Here is a 23,165-nt window from a genome sequence, read left to right as displayed (position 1 = left end):
ACAATGAAGTTGAGTGGTACTACTCTTGGAGCTAGATATTAATTAAGTGAGTTGTCAGTAACTTACTTAATTAGTGGACATTCGTTATCTTAAACACAGGGAGACTAACACACTCATGGTAAGAAGGAGCCCATAATGTAATTTGGGATTGGTGCGATAGTGCAACAATAACTCTCTAGTGGAATGAGTTATTGTTGATGAAGTTGAGTTGTGTGTTCGGGGCAAACACGGGATACTCAAGCTCATCGAAAGGACAAAATCAATTTCTCCTCTAGGTCCCTGTCGTAGCCTCATTAGTGCCTTATAAACCACTCATTAAAAGCCCTTCTTATTGTCCAAGAAAGGAGGCCGGCCCATTGCTTGGTGACCAAGCAATGGCCGGCCACCATCTCCTTAAGAGGGTCGGCCCTCTTGCTTGGTGACCAAGCAAGTTGGGACCGACCAAAATAAATTCAAATAGGAGGGGTGTTTTGAATTTTTAAAATCTTCTCTTTGTAGAAAACTATAAGTTTTAAAAGAGAGATTTTAATTTTTTAAAATTTTCCTATTTGAATTAGGTCACATGGTTTAATAGAGAGTTTTAAAAGTTTTAAAACTTTCCTTTTTTAACCATCCTCATGGTTTTATAAAAAAGGAAGAGAAGTTTTAAAAATTAAAATTTTCTATTCATGTTAAAAAAGAAAATTTTTGAAGAGAAGTTTTAAATTTTAAAACATGGTTTTAATTTTTAAAACTTTCCTTTTTAACATCCACTTTAGGAAAGAGAGCTTGTAAAATTTTATAAGAAGATTTCTTCTTGTAAAAATTTTATAAAAAAAAAATATTTCCTTCCTCTTTAAGGGGGCCGACCACCCTTGCGTGGTGCCCAAGCAAGGGGGTCGGCCAAATAAAAATAAAAATAAAATCATCATCCAATGATTTGGTGATTGATTCAATTAAGGGGAAAGAAAAGGAAAAATAAAAAGAGAAAAGGAAAAACAAGAGGAAGATTTTAATTTTTGTAAAAATTCTTCCCTTATTTGCCTTGAGCAAGTAATATAAAAGAAGGGGCGAGGAGGCCTCATGAGACACAACTCTTATTCTCTTGCTTGGTGGTTCTCTTGGTGTGGCCGACCCTCTCTCTTCTCCCTTTCCCTTTGCTCTCTTTTATTTTGTGGTGGTGGTGACCGAAAATTAGAAGAAGGAGAAGAAGTCTTTGGGTGGTGTTCATCTTGGAGGATCGTCGCCCACACGACATCCAAGGCGAGGCGAGGAATACAGTAGAAGATCTCGAGGTAATTAGCTTGCAAAGAAAAGGTATAATTAGCAATTGTTTTCTACATCATGCTAGTTATTTTTCTTTGTATGAATTCCAAACACAAGAGGCATTAGATCTATTTTTTCAAATTAGTAATTCGTGTTTGTGTTTTTCTTTGTTTTTCGAATTTATGATTCAATTGTTCTTTTTGGTTAAACCTAGAGTTATATAAGGAAATTAAATATTAGCTTTCCTTAAAAGGCTTTGTCTAGGCGGTGGTGGATGCTCCCATACCCAAGAAGGCCATGTGCCTCGCCATGCAGTCATGGAAGCTAATTTTGGAAATTAATATTTAATTGAATTTATAACGTATGTGGGTTTGGATCAATAGTGTTAAGTTCTGCTTGCGATTCAAGTCTAAACCATTTAGAACAGATAAGTTAAATTTGGAATCAATAATGTTAAGTTTCGTTTGTGATTCCTAATTTAACTTCTAAAGAACACAATATGTTATTTAGGAAAGATTTGACACTTGTACAAAATTTTTGTACAATGGAACCGGTACGATCTTCCTATGACTAACCAATAATTGGTATCAGTGCTAGGGTTTGCCTCTGTGTGTTTTGGTTTTCAAATTAATTATGCACATGTCATACATAATTTAGGCAAGATAATAGTAGGATGTGCTAACTTTGTGGTTGCATGCTCCAACTATTATGACATTTAGATATTGTGTGTGATTAGACCCTTGGACATGTCAAGGGTATTATTTTGTGTGCATGATTGTATGTATCAAATACAGCAGGAGCTGTATTATTTTTAGAATTTTGTTTTTTGTTCGATCTAGAATACATGTACATTCCTTTATGGAATATAGGATCGATATATGTAAAATTCTATATTTGTCGCGGATCATATCTTTGCGAGGCGTGGTGCTATTAGAGGACCAGAGGCGCAGCGGAATAAGAAGCAAGATAAATGCGACAACTCGACCCGATGGCGGCAGCTAAAGATGGCAGCAGCTAGGGTTGGAGAATACTGAAGACAGTGATGGAAAATGTCATAATAGTTGGAAAATTAATTCCAAATTTATTGCTGTAACGCCCAAAAATTCTCAAAATTATTTTAGAAATATTCTATGATTTTTCTGGAATTTTAGAATATTTTTATGGAATTTTTAGAGTACCGAAAGTAGTAAAAATAAATAGAAGACGAAAATAGCCTACGCGAGAATTGAACCCGAGACCTATGGGTCCTACGACTTATAGATAGCTTTAGTAACCAAGTGAACCCAGCAGGGCTGTGCTGAAGAAAAAGGGAATCAATTAAATTTAGATTAGAGTTGGGTGAAATTACCCACTTAATATAAATAGGGAATTAATAAGTGAAGAGTTATTTTGGAACGTGACTTTTCCTTCTTCTCACCCTAGCCACGCCGCCCCCTTTCCCTCTCCTTCTCTCGGCGCCAACCACAAGAACAAACCTAGGGTTCCTCTCCTAGGGCTTCAAGGACACCTTCCGGCGATGACTCCGACACGAGGATGTTTCTCTCCGCGAGAGGAACGCGTAGACGCGAGGAGATCGTCGAAGAGATCTCTCCTCCGGAAAACCTAGCGATTAGAATCGTAAGAAATTATGAACAGGAGGTAAGAAACCCCTCACCTGCAGTATAAGTAGCTTCCGTGTGAATTCCATGATTTAGTTAGTAGTATATAGCTTTTCGGCACAAAGGATGCGAATTAGCGCATACCAAGTGTTCGATTAAATTACTAGCACAGCTAAAATGCAACTTAGGCATTGTGATAGCTTAGTTAAATGTAATAGGAGCATTTCACAGCTCATATAGTCTTGCTACAGCTTTTACAGGACTAGACGTCCATTGGGTGGGCTCCCATAGTCGCCTCTAGGTTTAGATAACCTAGTTCGGGGTTTAGACAACCTAGTAAAAGCAAGACAAGAATTTATTAGCTTATGTTCAGTATTTTACTTTCTCAGTGGAACTGTACTAGATTAGATATCCATTGGGTTGGACTCCCATAGTCGTCCCTAGGTTCAGCTAACCTAGTAACCCTACTAAATTCGGGACTTGCAAACCCGGGTCTAGTTGGGGATGCGCGCACAGCAAAGTACAGTTGTCGGGCCCAAACAGCAGCTTGATTATTATTTTAATCTACTTATGAATATAGTTTTCAAACATCACAAATTAGTCATGTGAGTTCAGTCAGCTTTAGCATCAGATTAGTATTAGCTTAGCTCAGTTTTATATCAGTTTAGTTTTCTGTTGATACAACATGATAGTTTATGATTAGTTCTATTGCTATGATCAGTTTTATTTCTATGTGTTGTATGTCATTCCATGTTTAGCATATTCAGTATGTTCTTTTCAAATAGCATGTTTTCAAAGCATAAATAGCATCGTATGCATGTTTTGTGAGGTAGATGGTTTCTTACTAAGCTCTCAAGCTTACAGATACTATTTTCCTTATACTGCAGATAAAGGTAAATGGAAGATGGACTAGCGGAGGCTGGAGGACAATGCTGCAAAGATGTGTGTGGATGGAACTTGGAATAAAGATCTTAGGGATCTAGCAAGTTTTGTTTAAATCATTGGAACTTTTTAGCATTTTACCATGTTTCGCACTTTAGTATGTTTAAATGCCATGAACTAGTAAATTATGCACTCTATCATGCTTAGAACCTTAGTTATGTGATGTTAGAATGTTTTCCAGTCATTTTAGAACTTGTATTTGTGATTGAGGCACGAAACAGTGCTGAAATCAGACTTCTGGTACGAAATCAGAAACCCCAATCGATCGGCTGATCGATTGGAGGCTTCTCAATCGATTAGCCGATCGATTGAGAAGTTCGTACCGCGAACAGTAGGCCTCTGGATCGATCAGCTGATCGATCCAGCAAATTCGATCACGAACAGAAGGCTCTGGGATCGATCACTGGATCGATTGGCCAGTCTGGATCGATCAGCCAATCGATCCAGAATATTGCCCGAGCACAGTAGCGTGCTGGATTGATCACTGGATCGATCCAACCTAAGCCTCACATACAGTAGCCACCTGGATCAATCAATGGATCGATCCGGCCATTCCAATCGATCCGTGGATCGATTGGGAGGCCTGATATCAGCAAGAAACTCTTAGTTAAGTTCCTTTACCATTGGGGGATGTAATATATGTCATGAATAGTTTAGATTACACCTCTTAGCACATGTAGAACCAAGAAATGATGATAGTTTAGTAAAATTTTAATTAGTACAGCTTCCGCACTTAGATTTAATGATGGCCATGGAATAGTTAGCACAGATTAATGTAACGATCGACCTCACAGCCTAGTCAGTGGGAAGTGGGTCGTTACAGAGTGGTATCAGAGCAGTTCCCATACTTCCAACACACACCAGCATTGAACCTGCAGCTTCCAAGTAAGAACGTCTCTCACTCTCTCTATGTTTCTGGTTTTCATGTTTAGATATAACTAAAACATGCTTGTTTATGATAGTAGTTGACATGATAACAATAGTTACTCCCTTATGATTGTGTTAGTCATGTATGTCCTCCATGTCTCTAGAGATGGCACGAGGACGCCCAGCTAGGAGGGCACCAGCCACTGAGCCCCAACATGAGGCAGGCAGTTCAGTGCCTCCCCCAGACCTGACAGCATTGGTGGCTCAGTTACAATAGCAGTTAGCTGAACAACAGTAGGAGATAGCCACCTTAAAGGCTAATCAGCAGAATACTCTCACAGTCACCCCGGAACCAAACTTAGCAACACCAGTCGTCTTAGAGGTTCCACCAGTCCCGCCTACAACACCAGTAGCCCCAGCAGCAGTAGAGGCAAAGAGAGAAGCCTATCTGATCCAGTGGCAAAGAGTCAAACTCGAGAACTTCTCAGGCACCAGTGAACCATGGGATGCACAAGCCTGGTTCAAAACACTGGAGAGTACAATGGAGCTTCTGGACTGGCCAGAACATGAGAAGGTGAAGTGCGCCTCCTTCTGCCTGACAGGAGATGCACGCATGTGGTGGGAGAGAATCAGAGCGAAGCGCCCAGTAAACCAGATGACATGGGCAGACTTCGAGAAGGAGTTCTTTGAAGAATTCTTTCACATGCGGGTCACAAATCGCCACTACGACGAGTTCACTGAGTTTCATCAGGGCAACCTATCAGTTGAGGAAGCCGTGAAGAAATTCAATAGATTGGCTCGTCTATGCCCTGAACTAGTCAGCACAGAGAAAGAAAGAGTCCGGTTGATGCTCAAGATGCTGAGGCCGGAAATAGCAATGAACGTGGCTGGCGGCGTTCACAGGCTGCAAACCACCGAAGAACTAGTCAGCAGTGCTCTGACCACCGAGCACTACCAGAACAATATCAAGTAGCAGAAGCAAGTTCTCACAGAATCTAAAGGTCAAGGAGGTTCAGGCACTCAGAAACAACAGGGCCACAGCTCCAATTGGAAAGGGAACTCTAGCAATAAGCGCAAGCCAGGGAGTTACCCAAAAGGAGGGCCAGCTAGCAAACAACCCAGTTATCCAAAGTGTGCTACTTGCGGGAAATTCCCCCCTGGAGTTTGTCGTAAGGGCACCCGAGGATGCTTTGAATGTGGACAGAAAGGGCATATGGCTAAGCAGTGCCCGAACAAGACTAGTCTTCCTTCACCACAGCCGATTTAGTACGGAGGCCAGCCAACCCAGTTACATCAGATGCAGGCCGCTCTAGATGGTCCACACATCAGCCAGGGCAGACTAGAAGCCCCTCGAGCTATGACGAATGCAAGGATCTACTCCTTAACCAGAGAAGATGTAGCGAATGCCTCGACAGTTGTTACAGGTCAGATTAGTATTTTACAGCAAAGTACAACTATCTTATTCGATACTGGGGCAACCTATTCATATATATCCAGGAAATTTGTGGAGAGGTTAGCAATACCTCCAGAGGTACTCAGTAGTCAGTTTCTGACAACGTTACCTTCAGGAGAAATTATGGCATCCACGCACTGGCTCAGAGCAGTGCCAGTCATTATAGCAGACAGAGAACTCTTTTGTGATCTGATAGTGCTAAATATGACTGACTACGATGTCATCTTCGGAATGGACTTCTTGATCAGATACGGTGCTTCCATCGAGTGCCGTAAACAGAAAGTCGTATTCCAACCTGAAGCAAAAGCACAGTTCGAGTTCATCGGAGAACCCAAGAGAAAGGCCAAAAAGTTTCTCTCCGCTATGAAAGCACAGAGATTAATGGATTCAGGATGTACGGGATTTTTAGCACATGTAGTCAGTACCGGTCAGGACAAGGACCGACAGCTAGCAGAGGTTCGAGTCGTACGTGACTACCCAGCAGTCTTCCCTGAAGAGTTACCAGGCCTAGCACCAGATAGGGAGATCGAATTTGAGATAGAACTCATTCCCGGTACAAATCCTATCTCCAAAGCACCTTACCGCATGGCTCCAGCAGAACTGAAGGAACTTCATGAGCAACTACAGGAGCTGCTTGACAAGGGCTTCATACGTCCTAGTCACTCACCATGGGGAGCGCCTGTATTGTTCGTGAAGAAGAAGGACGGGAGCATGCGCCTATGCATAGATTACAGAGCACTGAACCAAGTCACCATTAAGAACAGGTATCCTCTTCCCAGAATAGATGACCTGTTCAATCAGCTGAAGGGAGCAGCAGTGTTCTCTAAGATAGACCTCAGGTTAGGTTATCATCAGGTGAAAGTTAAAGAAGGGGATATACCCAAGACAACATTCAGGACTAGATATGGACATTACGAGTTCATAGTCATGCCCTTTGGCGTGACAAATGCTCCAGCTACTTTCATGGACCTCATGAACAGAGTATTCAGAGAGTACTTAGATAAGTTCGTTATCGTATTCATCGATGACATCCTTATCTATTCAGAAACTCAGGAAGAACACGCAGAGCACCTGAGAATAGTACTGCAGATCCTCCAGCAGAACCAGTTGTACACCAAGTTCACGAAATGTGAATTTTAGTTAGATCAGGTGTCCTTCCTGGGTCACATCATCTCAAAGGATGGTATCATGGTAGACCCCAGTAAAATAGAAGTTGTGAGTAACTGGAAAAGACCCAAGAATGCCAGTGAGATCAGGAGCTTTCTGGGATTAGCAGGTTATTACAGAAAGTTCGTAGAGGACTTCTCCAGGATAGCCTCTCCACTGACAGCTCTTACCAGAAAGAACAGAAAATTTCAGTGGACAGAGGTCTGTGAGAACAACTTTAGCGAGCTAAAGAGGAGATTGACCAGTGCACCTATTCTGACTCTACCAGAGAACGCAGATAGCTTTGATATATATAGTGATGCCTCTAAGTTGGGACTAGGAGCAGTGCTGATGCAAGATGGCAAGGTAATCGCCTACGCCTCCAGACAACTCAAGGATTATGAGAGGAATTACCCCACTCATGACCTTGAGCTTGCAGCAGTGGTGTTCGCCCTCAAAATTTGGAGACATTACTTGTATGGAGCTGTATACAGATCATCAGAGTCTGAAGTACTTCTTCACTCAGAAGGATCTGAATATGCGACAGCGCAGATGGCTAGAACTAGTCAAGGACTACGATATAGACATCCTCTACCACCCAGGAAAGGCAAATAGGGTAGCAGATGCACTTAGCAGAAAGTCCAGTGCTGCCCTATTATCTCTAGCAGCCATGTCATCGCCCCTACAGAAGGAGATCACAGACTTCGGTCTTGAACTCATAGTTGGACAGCTCTCTACTATGACGTTAGAGTCTACCTTGCTTGGTGATCTTCAGACAGCTCAGGAACAGGATCCTGAAATTCAGAAAATCAAGCAAGGAGTAGCAGAATCAGACAGTGGGGAATTCAGAGTGTCTGGTAGTGGGGTATTGTACTTTGGTGACAGATTATGCGTTCCAGATCAGGAGGAACTACGAAGCAAGATTTTAGAGGAGGCTCACAAGACTCCTTATGCGATGCACCCAGGCTCCACCAAAATGTACCAGGACTTGAAGAAACGTTTTTGGTGGCCTGGGATGAAGAGAGACATCGCTCAATATGTCAGCACCTGCCTAACCTGTCAGAGGGTTAAGGCAGAACATCAGAGACCAGGAGGAGTTTTGCAGCCTATTCAGATTCCAGAATGGAAGTGGGAAGACATTTCTATGGATTTCATAGTGGGACTACCCAGAACCACGAATGGTTTTGATTCCATCTGGGTAATAGTTGACAGGTTGACTAAATCAGCCCACTTCTTAGCTATCAGGATATCCTACTCCATGGAACAGCTAGCTCAGTTGTACCTCAAGGAGATTGTCAGATTACATGGAGTCCCACGAACCATTATTTCAGACAGAGACAGTAGGTTCACAGCACACTTCTGGGAGTGTGTACAGTCAGCGTTGGGCACGAAGTTAAAGTTCAGCACAGCTTTCCATCCTCAGACAGATGGTCAGACGGAGCGAGTAAATCAGGTACTCGAAGATATGCTCCGAGCATGTGCCCTAGACTTCAAAGGAAGTTGGTGCAAATATCTAAGTTTAGCAGAATTTACATACAACAATAGCTATCAGGCCACCATCGGCATGGCACCTTACGAGGCTCTCTATGGGCGGAGGTGTAGATCTCCAATCTGCTGATATGAGAGTGGTGAACAGAAAGAACTAGAACTTCAGACAGATCTAGTGGCAGATACCACAACAGCTATACAGCAGATCCGCCAGAGGATAGAGACAGCTCAGAGCCGCCAGAAAAGCTATGCTGATACACGGCGCAGACCTTTAGAGTTTTCAGTTGGGGATTCAGTGTTCCTCAGAGTAGCTCCCATGAAGGGAGTAGTGCATTTTGGGAAGAAGGGCAAGCTAAGTCCCAGATATGTGGGACTATACCTTATCAGCAGAAGAGTGGGCAAGGTAGCATATGAGTTAGAGCTACCCCAGGAAATGTCAGCTGTCCACAACGTATTTCATGTCTCTATGCTCAAGAAGCATATCTCAGATGCCACCCAGATAATTGAGCCCTAGTCAGTACAAGTCCGCGAAGACCTCAGCTATGACAGTCGGCCTATTCAGATAATAGACCGAACAGTTAAGAAATTGCGGAATAAGGAGGTACCATTAGTAAAAGTCATTTGGCAAAGTCACACAGCAGAAGAGGCAACATGGGAGACAGAAGCCAGCATTAGACAGAAGTACCCAGAGTTATTCTAAGTTCGAGGATCAACTTTTTATAAGGTATGGGGGATTATAACACCCGAAAATTATCAAAATTATTTTATAAATATTCTATGATTTTTCTAGAATTTTAGAATATTTTTATGGAATTTTTAGAGTAGCGGAAGTAGAAAAAATAAATAGAAGATGAAAATAGCCTACGCGGGAATTGAACCCGAGACCTATGGGTCCTACGACTTATAGATAGCTTTAGTAACCAAGTGAACCCAGCAGGGCTGTGCTGAAGGAAAAGGGAATCAATTAAATTTATATTAGAGTTGGGTGAAATTACCCACTTAATATAAATAGGGAATTAATAAGTGAAGAGTTATTTTGGAACGTGACTTTTCCTTCTTCTCACCCTAGCCACGCCGCCCCCTTTCCCTCTCCTTCTCTCGGCGCCAACCACAAGAACAAACCTAGGGTTCCTCTCCTAGGGCTTCAAGGACACCTTCCAGCGATGACTTCGACACGAGGACGTTTCTCTCCGCGAGAGGAACGCGTAGACGCGAGGAGATCGTCGAAGAGATCTCTCCTCCGGAAAACCTAGCGATTAGAATCGTAAGAAATTACGAACAGGAGGTAAGAAACCCCTCACCTGCAGTATAAGTAGCTTCCGTGTGAATTCCATGATTTAGTTAGTAGTATATAGCTTTTCGGCACAAAGGATGCGAATTAGCGCATACCAAGTGTTCGATTAAATTACTAGCACAGCTACAATGCAACTTAGGCATTGTGATAGCTTAGTTAAATGCAATAGGAGCACTTCACAACTCATATAGTCTTGCTATAGCTTTTACAGGACTAGACGTCCAATGGGTGGGCTCCCACAGTCACCTCTAGGTTTAGATAACCTAGTTCGGGGTTTAGACAACCTAGTAAAAGCAAGACAAGAATTTATTAGCTTATGTTCAGTATTTTACTTTCTCAGTGGCACTGTACTAGATTAGATATCCATTGGGTTGGACTCCCATAGTCGTCCCTAGGTTCAGCTAACCTAGTAACCCTACTAAATTCGGGACTTGCAAACCCGGGTCTAGTCAGCAAAGTACAGTTGCCGGGCCCAAACAGCAGCTTGATTATTATTTTAATCTACTTATGAATATAGTTTTCAAACATCACAAATTAGTCATGTGAGTTCAGTCAGCTTTAGCATCAGATTAGTATTAGCTTAGCTCAGTTTTATATCAGTTTAGTTTTCTGTTGATACAACATGATAGTTTATGATTAGTTCTATTGCTATGATCAGTTTTATTTCTATGTGTTGTATGTCATGCCATATTTAGCATATTCAGTATGTTCTTTTCAAATAGCATGTTTTCAAAGCATAAATAGCATCGTATGCATGTTTTGTGAGGTAGATGGTTTCTTACTAAGCTCTCAAGCTTACAGATAATATTTTCCTTATACTGCAGATAAAGGTAAAGGGAAGATGGACTAGCGGAGGCTGGAGGATAATGCTGCAAAAATGTGTGTGGATGGAACTTGGAATAAAGAGCTTAGGGATCTAGCAAGTTTTGTTTAAATCATTGGAACTTTTTAGCATTTTACCATGTTTCGCACTTTAGTATGTTTAAATGCCATGAACTAGTAAATTATGTACTCTACCATGCTTAGAAACTTAGTTATGTGATGTTAGAATGTTTTCCAGTCATTTTAGAACTTGTATGTGTGATTGAGGCACGAAACAGTGCTGAAATCAGACTTCTGGTACGAAATCAGAAACCCCAATCGATCGGCTGATCGATTGGAGGCTTCTCAATCGATTAGCCGATCGATTGAGAAGTTCGTACCGCGAACAGTAGGCCTCTGGATCGATCAGCCGATCGATCCAGCAAATTCGGTCGCGAACAGAAGGCTCTGAGATCGATCACTAGATCGATTGGCCAGTCTGGATCGATCAGCCGATCGATCCAGAATATTGCCCTAGCACAGTAGTGTGCTGGATCGATCACTGGATCGATCCAACCTAAGCCTCACATATAGTAGCCACCTTGATCGATCAATGGATCGATCCGGCCATTCCAATCGATCCGTGGATCGATTGGGAGGCCTGATATCAGCAAGAAACTCTTAGTTAAGTTCCTTGACCATTGGGGGATGTAATATATGTCATGAATAGTTTAGATTACACCCCTTAGCACATGTAGAACCAAGAAATGATGATAGTTTAGTAAAATTTTAATTAGTACAGCTTCCGCACTTAGATTTAATGATGGTCATGGAATAGTTAGCACAGATTAATGTAACGATCGGCCTCACAGCCTAGTCAGTGGGAGGCGGGTCGTTACAATTGCTTTTATTTATTGTGATGTTTATGTGCATGTGGTGTATGCTAGCATAGGTTAAAATCCTCGATTTTAAATAACTAAGTGGGAGAGGAATTTTAATAAATTCCACGGTCGCCATTACTGGTTTGTAAGTGATGCAAACAAACTTGTGCGTTGGCTTTGAGTGGCTTCCTCCATATCGGATGAGTTTGTTTGTGGATCACTAGATCAAACTTCCATTTTGGATGATTATAGGAAATTAATTAAAAGTGTGTGATCTTCCCCATCGGAAGGGGCACAATCTTATTAATGGACTAAGTGTTAGGTAATAGTATACACTTAGGCACGTCTAATAGTATCCTCCCCATTGGAGTCACTGCTATTATTTGTGTGACCGAAGAAAACCAACTATTAATTTTATTTGTCATAAAGTTAGGTTGACAAGAATAAAATTAATGGGTAAAACCTCCTCTTACAAATGTTTGATTTTGTATACGTCCACACTATCGTGGCATGTAAAATTCACGGTGATTTGAGGTGTTGGTTAATTTAAAATAGTATTGTTTGAGGAATCAATATTATTCTAAATTTAGAGTCTTGACCAAAGTTTATTTTTGTGATTCTTAGGATGACTTTCAACCCACTAGCCATTATTCAGAAAGAGAATAGACTTATTGGTCTCAACTACATAGATTGGAAAAGAAACCTAGATATTGTCTTAACTGCTGAAAGCTATAAGTTTGTACTGTCAGAGGTATGCCCAGATACACCTAACGGTGACTCTACCCCAGAGGAGATTGAGTATCATAAGAAATGGGTAAAAGTAGATGAGATGACGTGATGTTACATTTTGTCTTCAATGTCAAATGTATTGCAACATCAGCATCAAGACTTACCAATGACTTATGATATAATGAACAATCTCAAAGAACTCTTTGGGCACCAGAGTCAGACTGCAAGGCAAGAGGCAATGAGAAAATTAATGACAACCATCATGTCTGAGGGGACACCCGTAAGGGATCATATCCTCAAAATGATGGCTTATCTCAACGAAATACAAGTTCTTGGAGGAGAAATCGATGGGGAAACCCAGGTCGATATAATTCTCCAAACGCTACCCAGAAGTTTTGAGCAGTTCTGCCTGAACTATAACATGAACAAAAGGGAGTACACGTTGGCGGAACTTCTGACAGAACTACAGGCATCAGAAGGTATATTTCGTCACAGTTCTCAGATTCACTATGCTGAAAATGGTTCTACTTCTAAATCGAAAGGCAAGAAGAAGAAGAAACAGGTCTTTTCAGTAAAGAAGGTGAATAAACCTCAGGGTACAGGACAAAAAGATGGAATGAAGAAGTCGAAGGGCAAGTGCTTCATCTGTAAGCAGTCAGGACATTAGAATGAGAACTGTCCTCGTAGGAATCAAGACAATAAAGGTATATCTCATGCTCTAGTAGTTGAAACATGTTTAGCGGTGTTGTCTACCAACACCTAGTGTGTAGATACAGGAGCCACTGATCATGTCTGCAATTCTTTGCAGGGGTTCCAGGAAACCCGACGACTATTTGAAGAAGAGATAACCATATACATGGGCAATGCTACTAAGGTGGCGGCTGTTGCAGTGGGAGACGTCTACTTACCTTTTAGGAATAGAAGTTTGGTTTTAAGAAATTGTCTTTATGTACCCAGTTTTAGAAAGAATTTAATTTCAGTTTCTAAACTGTATTTAGATGGATATTCTATTTCTTTTAGTAACAATGTAGTTATAAAGAGAAATTGAGTTATTATCTGTTATGGTGCATTGGTTGGCAATTTATATACATTAAATCTAATTTCTCCCATAAAGCAACAAATGGAAATTAATAACACATCTTCTAACTCTAATAAGAGAAAAGAACCTTCGGAGATGAACCAAACATATCTTTGGCATCTAAGGCTTGGTCATATTAACTTAAGTAGGATTCAAAGGCTTATAGCCGATGGACTCTTGGGTACATTAGAGTTGGAAAATTTTCCAACCTGTGAATCTTGCTTGGAAGGTAAAATAACCAAGAGACCTTTTAAGGCCAAGGGGTATAGAGCCAAAGATGTGTTAAAACTGGTTCATTCTGATTTGTGTGGTCTTATGTCTATCTAGGCAAGAGGTGGTTTCGAACACTTTGTCTCTTTTATAGACGAGTATTCGAGATACGGATACATTTACTTAATGCGCCGCAAGTCTGAGTGTTTTGATAAGTTCAAAGAGTATAAGGCTGATGTGGAGAAACGTCTTGGTAAAAGTATCAAAATAATACCGTCTGATCGTGGTGGCGAATACCTCTTGGGAGAGTTTAGAAATTACTTATCAGAAGCTGGGATTCAATCCCAGTTGTCTACACCTAGTATACCCCAACAGAATGGTGTGGCAGAACGAAGGAATAAGACTCTTATAGAGATGGTTAGATCGATGATCAGTTATTCAGAATTATCAAATTCGTTTTAGGGATACGCTCTGGAAACAACAGTGCACATTCTGAACTTAGTACCTTCTAAATCAGTACCTTCTACTCCTACAGAATTGTGGAATGGGCGAAAGCCCAGTCTAAGACATATTCAGATTTGGGGTAGTCCAACACATGTGCTGAAAGTAGATGCTGATAAGTTAAAATCTCGTACAGAAGTTCGCATGTTTGTGGGTTATCCTAGAGGAATGAAAGGTGGTTTATTTTATAGTCCTAAAGACCAGAAGGTCATTATTAGCACCAATGCCCAATTTTTAGAAGAAGACTATATAATGGACCACAAGCCTAAAAGTAAAATTGTTCTAGAAGAAATGAGAGAGGACACGTCTACTTCAGTACCAACAGTACAAGATGAACTACCACAAGAGACTGCAACACGTGTCACACATGATACACAACCACAAACAGTGCCTCGTCGTAGTGGGAGAGTTGTGAGGCAACCTGAGAGATTCATGTTTTTAGGAGAGTCTTCGGACTTGATCCCGGGTAAACATGAACTTTATCCCCGGACATATGATGAAGCACTCCAAGATATAGATGTAGTATCTTGGCAAAAGGCAATGAATTCTGAAATAGAGTTTATGTATTCTAATAAGGTCTGGGAGCTTGTAGAACCACCTAATGGTGTAAAAGCCGTTGGATGTAAGTGGATCTACAAAAGAAAAAGAGGGACAGACGGGAAGGTAGAAACCTTCAAGGCAAGGCTTGTTGCGAAAGGGTATACTCAGAAAGAGGGAATCGATTATGAGGAGACTTTTTCGCCGGTAGCTATGCTAAAGTCTATCCGGATATTCTTATCCATTGCTGCTCATATGGATTATGAGATTTGGCAAATGGATGTCAAGAAAACTTTCCTTAACGGAAGTATTGAAGAAAATATCCATATGAAGTAACCAGAAGGGTTCATTGAAAAAGGTAAAGAGCATCTAGTGTGCAAGCTCAATCGGTCAATTTATTAACTGAAGCAAGTTTCAAGATCTTGGAACATCCGGTTTAATGAAGTAATCCAATCATATAGATTTATTCAGTGTCCGGATGAGTCTTATGTATACAAGAAGTGTAAAGGAAACGTGGTGGTATTTCTTGTACTATACGTAGATGATATTTGACTAATTGGCAACAATGTCAAGGTATTATCGGACGTAAGGGTATGATTGTTCAAACAATTTGATATAAAGGACTTAGGAGAATGTGCACACATTCTTGGGATCAAAGTTATAAGGGATCGCAAGAAAAGAATGTTGAGCCTGTCTCAAGCTTCATATATAGATACAATCCTTACTCGTTTTAGCATGCAGAACTCCAAGAAAGGTTTCTTACCTTTTAGGAATAGAGTAGCTTTATCTAAAGAGATGTCTCTGAAGACATCAAAGAAGATAGTGTTAGAGTGTATACTAAAAGTTTAGCTTTTGTAAATAGTTTTTGAAATAAAATAATCACATTGGTCAAATATCTATATTTATTTTTTGAATATAGATGTTCAATTAACTTATAAAGTAGATAACATGGTGTGTGGTGTCACACACAGAAGATCATGTTATCAGCTCTTTATAAATTATAAACAGTTGCTCACGACTAAGATGGAAAGGAACAAACCATTGGTATAGTCGTAGTGTAATTAGGTATTAGTTTATCTTGACTAATAAATTACACTAGTACACTCTAAGTGTATTGAGTAGGACCATTTTAGGTAAGTTCTTTTTATACTGACTTAATAAAAGAACAAGACCTTAGTTATTATGAAAGTGTGTGCTCTTAATCCTAATATAATAACAAGCACATATATTTAGTATTTATTTCTTTAACTTATCAAAGGGTGAGAATTAGCTTGATAAATTAATAGGCCCGATAAGATGGAAAATGATATTACTTATAGTGTATGTTATTGATTATAGAAGAAAACTATGTCCTAGTAATCTAGGTTGAGAATGTCCCCAAGAGGAGCTCATAAGGATTGTCATGTTAAACCCTGCAGGTGGGCTTAGTCCGACATGACAATGAGGTTGAGTGGTACTACTCTTGGAGCTAGATATTAATTAAGTGAGTTGTCAGTAACTTACTTAATTAGTGGACATTCGTTATCTTAAACACAGGGAGACTAACACACTTATGGTAAGAAGGAGCCCATAATATAATTTGGGATTGGTGCGGTAGTGCAATAATAACTCTCTAGTAGAATGAGTTATTATTGATGAACTTGAGTTGTGTGTTCGGGGTGAACACGGGATACTCAAGCTCATCGGAAGGCCAAAACCAATTTCTCCTCTAGGTCCCTGTCATAGCCTCATTAGTGCCTTATAAATCACTCATTAAGAGCCCTTCTTGGTGTCCAAGAAAGGAGGTCGGCCCATTGCTTGGTGACCAAGCAATGGCCGACCACCATCTCCTTAAGAGGGCCAGCCCTCTTGCTTGGTGACCAAGCAAGTAGGGGCCGGCCATAATAAATTCAAATAAGAGGGGTGTTTTGAATTTTTAAAATCTTCTCTTTGTAGAAAACTATAAGTTTTAAAAGAGAGATTTTAATTTTAAAAAAAAACTTTCCTTATTTGAATTAGGCCACATGGTTTAATAGAGAGTTTTAAAAGTTTTAAAACTTTCCTTTTTTGACCATCTTCATGGTTTTAGAAAGAAGGAAGAGAAGTTTTAAAAATTAAAATTTTCTATTCATGTTAAAAAAGGAAATTTTTTGAAGAGAACTTTTAAATTTTAAAACATGGTTTTAATTTTTAAAAACTTTTTTTTTTAACATCCACTTTAGGGAAGAGAGCTTGTAAAATTTTATAAGAGGATTTCTTCTTGTAAAATTTTATAATTTTTTTTTATTTCTTCCTTTAAGTGGTCGGCCACCCTTGCTTGTTGCCCAAGCAAGGGGCCGGCCAAGATTAAATCAAGCCAATCATTGATTTGGTGATTGATTTAATCAAGAGGAAAGAAAAGGAAAAATAAAAGGGAAAAAGGAAAAACTAGAGGAAGATTTTAATTTTTGTAAAAATTCTTCCCTTATTTGCCTTAGGCAAGTAATATAAAAGAAGGGGTGAGGAGGCCTCATGAGATACAACTCTTATTCTTTTTCTTGGTGATCCTCTTGGTGTGGTTGGCCCTCTCCCTTCTCCCTTTCCCTTTGCTCTCTTTTTCTCTTAGTTGGTGGTGGCCGAATATTAGAAGAAGGAGAATAAAGCTTTGGGTGGTGTTCAGCTTGGAGGATCGTCGCCCACACAACGTCCAAGGCGAGGCGAGGAATACATCAGAAGATCTTGAGGTCATTAGCTTGCAAAGAAAAGGTATAACTAGTAATTTTCTTCCGTATCATGCTAGTTATTTTTCTTTGTTAGAATTCCAAACACAAGAGGCATTAGATTCTAGTTTTTCGAATTTGCTATTCGAATTTGTATTTTTTTTTTTGAATTTGTGATTCGATTGTTCTTTTTGGTTAAACCTAGAGTTATATAAGAAATTAAATATTAGCTTTCCTTAAAAGGCTTTGTCTAGGAAGTGGTGGTTGCTCCCATATCCAATAAGGCCTTGTGCCTCGCCATGTTTAACCTGGAATTCAATTTTGGAAATTAATATTTAATAGAATTTATAACGTAGGTGCATTTGAATCAATCGTGTTAAGTTCCACTTGCAATTCAAATCTAAACCATTAAGAACAGATAAGTTAAATTTGAAATCAATGATGTTAAGTTTTGTCTGCGATTCCTAATTTAACTTCTAAAGAACACAATAGGTTATTTAGGAAAGGTTCGACACTTGTACAAAATTTTTTGTACAGTGGAACCGGTACGATCTTCCTAGGACTAACCAACAATTGGTATCAGAGCTAGGGTTTGCCTCTGTGTGTTTTGGTTTTCAAATTAATTGGGCACATGTCATACATACTTTAGGCAGGATAATAGTAGGATGTGCTAACTTTGTGGTTGCAGGCTCCAACTATTATGGCATTTATATATTGTGTGTGATTGGACCCTTGGACATGTCAAGGGCATTATTTTATGTGCATGATTGTATGTATCAAATACAGCAGGAGCTGTATTATTTTTAGAATTTTATTTTTTGTTCGATCTAGAATACATGTACATTCCTTTATAGAATATAGGATCGATATATGTAAAATTCTATATTTTTCGCGGATCATATCTTTGCGAGGTGTGGTGCTATTGGAGGACCAGAGACGCAATGGAATAAGAAGCAAGATAGGTGCGACAACTCGACCTGATGGTGGTGGCTAAAGATGGCAGCAGCTAGGGTTGGAGCATACTAAAGACAGTGATGGAAAAGGCCATAATAGTTGGAAAATTAATTTTTAAATTTATTGCTTTTATTTACTGTGATGTATATGTGCATGTGATGCATGCTAGCACAGGTTAAAATCCTCATTTTTAAATAACTAAGTGGGAGAGGGATTTTAATAAATTCCATGGTCTCCATTACTAGTTTGTAAGTATGCAACAAGCTTGCGTGTTGGCTCTGAGTGCCTCCCTCCACAACGGATGGGTTTGTTGCGGATCACTAGATCAAACTTCCTTTATGGATGGTTATAGGAAATTATTTAGGAGCGTGTGATCTTCTCTAACTGAAGGGGCACAATTCTATTTAATAGACTAAGTATCAAGTGATGGTATACACTTAGACGCATTCAATAGTATCCTCCCCAACGGAGCCACTGCTTTTGTTTTGCGTGACCAAAGTAAAACCAACTATTAATTTTATTTGTCATAAAGTTAGGATGATAAGATAATAAAATTAATGGGTCACACCCTCCTCTTACAAATGTTGAATTTGTATACGTCCACACTAACGTGGCATGCAATATTCATGGTGATTTGAGCTGTTGGTTAATTTAAAATAGTATTGTTTGAGGAATCAATATTATTCTAAATTTAGAGTCTTGACCAAAGTTTATTTTTGTGATTCTTAGGATGACTTTCAACCCACTGGCCATTATTCTGAAAGAGAATAGACTTACTGGTCCTAATTATATAGATTGGAAAAGAAACCTGAATATTGTCTTAACTGCTGAAAGCTATAAGTTTGTACTGTCAGAGGTATGCCCAGATACACCTAATGGTGACTCTACCCCAGAGGAGATTGAGTATCATAAGAAATGGGTAAAAGCAGATGAGATGGCGCAGTGTTACATTTTAGCTTCAATGTCAAATGTATTGCAACATCAGCATCAAGATTTACCAACTGCTTATGATATAATGAACAATCTCAAAGAACTCTTTGGGCACCAGAGTCGTACTGCTAGGCAAGAGGCAATGAGAAGTTTAATGACAACCACCATGTTTGAGGGGACACCCATAAGGGATCATATCCTCAAAATGATGGCTTATCTGAATGAAATACAGGTCCTTGGAGGATAAATCGATGGGGAAACCTAGGTCGATATAATTCTCCTAATGCAACCTATAAGTTTTGAGTAGTTCCGCCTGAACTATAACATGAACAAAAGAGAGTATACGTTGGTGGAACTTCTGACAGAACTATAGGCAGCTGAAGGTATATTTCGTCACAGTTCTCAGATTCACTATGCTGAAAATGGTTCTTCTTCTAAGTTGAAAGGCAAGAAGAAGAAGAAACAGGTCTTTTTAGCAAAGAGAGTGAATAAACCTCAGGGTACAGGACAAAAAGCTGGAATGAAGAAGCCGAAGGGCAAGTGCTTCATCTGCAAGCAGTCAGGACTATGGAAGGCAGACTGTCCTCGTAGGAATCAGAACAATAAAGGTATATCTCATGCTCTAGTAGTTGAAACATGTTTAGCGATGTTATCTACCAGCACCTGGTGTGTAGATACGGGAGCCACTGATCATGTCTGCAATTCTTTGCAAGGGTTCTAGGAAACCCGACGACTATTTGAAGGAGAGATAACCGTCTATATGGGCAATGCTACTAAGGTGGCGGCTGTTGCAGTGGGAGACGTCTACTTATCTTTTGATAGGAATAGAAGTTTGATTTTAAGAAATTGTCTTTATGAACCCAGTTTTAGAAAGAATTTAATTTTAGTTTCTAAACTGTATTTGGATGAATATTCTGTTTCTTTTAGTAACAATGTGGTTATAAAGAGAAATAAGGTGATTATCTGTTCTGGTGCATTAGTTGACAATTTATATACTTTAAATCCAATTTCTCCCACAATGCAAAATCTGGAAATTAATAACACATCTTCTAACTCTAATAAGAGAAAAGAACCTTCGAAAATGAACCAAACGTATCTTTGGCATCTTGGGATCAAACAATTTGATATGAAAGACTTAGAAGAATGTGCACACATTCTTGGGATCAAAGTTATAAGGGATCACAAGAAAAGAATGTTGTGCCTATCTCAAGCTTTATATATAGATACAATCCTTGCTCATTTTAACATGTAGAACTCCAAGAAAAGTTTCTTACCTTTTAGGCATGGAGTAGCCTTATCTAAAGAGATGTCTCCGAAGACATCAAAGGAGATGGAGGATATGAAGGCAGTTCCTTATGCTTCGGTTGTAGGAAGCCTTATGTATGCAATGCTGTGTACGAGACCTGATATCTGTTTTGCCGTGGGCATGGTTAGTAGATATCAGAGTAACCCTGGACAAGGACATTGGACTGCTGTAAAGCATATATTGAAGTACCTGAGAAGGACTAGAGATTATATGCTAGTTTACCAAGCAGATGATTTGCTCCCTGTGGGTTACACGGATTCAGATTTCCAATCAAATAGGGACAACAGTAAGTCTACATCAGGCTATGTGTTTACTTTAGGAGGTGAAGCCATTGCATGGAGAAGTGTTAAGCAGAAATGTGTTTCAGACTCAACCATGGAAGCTGAGTATGTGGCAGCCTCTGAGGTAGCCAAAGAAGCAGTATGGCTCAGGAACTTTCTAATGGACTTAGATGTGATTCCTGGTTTGCCCAAAATCATCACAATTTATTGTGATAATAGCGGTGCAGTTGCAAACTCGAAGGAACCATGAGCTCATAAGGCTAGTAAACATATAGAGCGCAAGTACCACCTGATACGAGACATCATCAAGCGAGGAGAAGTAGTCGTCGCCAAGATTGCATCAACAGATAACCTAGCAGATCCTTTCACTAAGGCCCATCCGGCGAAAGGTTTTGATCGGTATGTGGAGGGGATGGGAATCAGATGTATGGCAGCAAATATGGCAGCTTAGTCTTTTAGTATAAGTGGGAGATTGTTAGAGTGTATACTAAAATCTTAGCTTTTGTAAACATTTTTTGAAATAAAATAATCACATTGGTCAAATGTCTATATTTATTTGTTGAATATAGTTATTCAATTAACTTATAAAGTAGATAACATGGTGTGTGGTGTCACACACAAAAGATCATGTTATCAGCTCTTTATAAATTATAAACAGTTGCTCATGACTAAGATGGAAAGGAACAAACCATTGGTATAGTTATAGTGTAATTAGGTATTAGTTTATCTTGACTAATAAATTACACTAGTACACTCTAAGTGTATTGAGTAGGACCATTTTAGGTAAGTTCTTTTTATACTGACTTAATAAAAGAACTAGACCTTAGTTATTATGGAAGTGTGCACTCTTAATCCTAATATAATAACAAGCACATATATTTAGTATTTATTTCTTTAAGTTATCAAAGGGTGAGATTTAGCTAGATAAATCAATAGACCTGATAAGTTACGAAATGATATTACTTATAGTGTGTGTTGTTGATTATGGAAGGAAACTGTGTTCTAGTAATCTAGGTTGAGAATGTCCCCAAGAGGAGCTCATAAGGATTGTCATGTTAAACCCTACAGGTGGATTTAGTCCGACATGACAATGAGGTTGAGTTATACTACTCTTGGAGCTAGATATTAATTAAGTGAGTTGTCAGTAACTTACTTAATTAGTGGACATTCGTTATCTTAAACACAGGGAGACTAACACACTCATGGTAAGTAGGAGTCCATAATGTAATTTGGGATTGGTGCGGTAGAGCAACAATAACTCTCTAGTGGAATGAGTTATTGTTGATGAACTTGAGTTGTGTTCGGGGAGAACACGGGATACTCAAGCTCATCGGAAGGCCAATACCAATTTCTCCTCTAGGTCCCTGTCGTAGCCTCATTAGTACCTTATAAATCACTCATTAAGAGCCCTTTTTGGTGTCCAAGAAAGGAGGCCAGCCCATTGCTTGGTGACCAAGCAATGGTCGGCCACCATCTCCTTAAGAGGGCCGACCCTCTTGCTTGGTGACCAAGCAAGTAGGGGCCGGCCATAATAAATTCAAATAGGAGGGGTGTTTTAAAATTTTAAAATCTTCTCTTTGTATAAAACTATAAGTTTTAAAAGAGAGATTTTAATTTTTTTTTAAAAACTTTCCTTATTTGAATTAGGTTACATGGTTTAATAGAGAGTTTTAAAAGTTTTAAAATTTTCCCTTTTTAACCATCTTCATGGTTTTAGAAAAAAGGAAGAGAAGTTTTAAAAATTAAAATTTTCTATTCATGTTAAAAAAGGAAATTTTTTGAAGAGAAATTTTAAATTTTAAAACATGATTTTAATTTTTAAAAACTTTCTTTTTTAACATCCACTTTAGGAAAGAGAGCATGTAAAATTTTATAAAAAAAAAATTGTATTTCTTCCTATAAGTGGTCGACTACCCTTGCTTGGTGCCCAAGCAAGGGGCCGGCCAAGATTAAATCAAGCCAATCATTGATTTGGTAATTGATTTAATCAAGAGGAAAGAAAAGGAAAAATAAAAGGGAAAAGGAAAAACTAGAGGAATATTTTGATTTTTGTAAAAATTCTTCCCTTATTTGCCTTGGGCAAGTAACATAAAAGAAGGGGTGAGGAGGCCTCATGAGATACAACTCTTATTCTTTTTCTTGGTGATCCTCTTGGTGTGGTCGGCCCTCTCCCTTCTCCCTTTCCCTTTGCTCTCTTTTGCTCTTAGTTGATGGTGGCCGAATATTAGAAGAAGGAGAAGAAAGCT

This window comes from Zingiber officinale, chromosome 10A, assembly GCF_018446385.1.
Source record: "Zingiber officinale cultivar Zhangliang chromosome 10A, Zo_v1.1, whole genome shotgun sequence".
Lineage (NCBI taxonomy): Eukaryota > Viridiplantae > Streptophyta > Magnoliopsida > Zingiberales > Zingiberaceae > Zingiber > Zingiber officinale.
Note: the sequence above shows the minus strand (reverse complement) of the source record.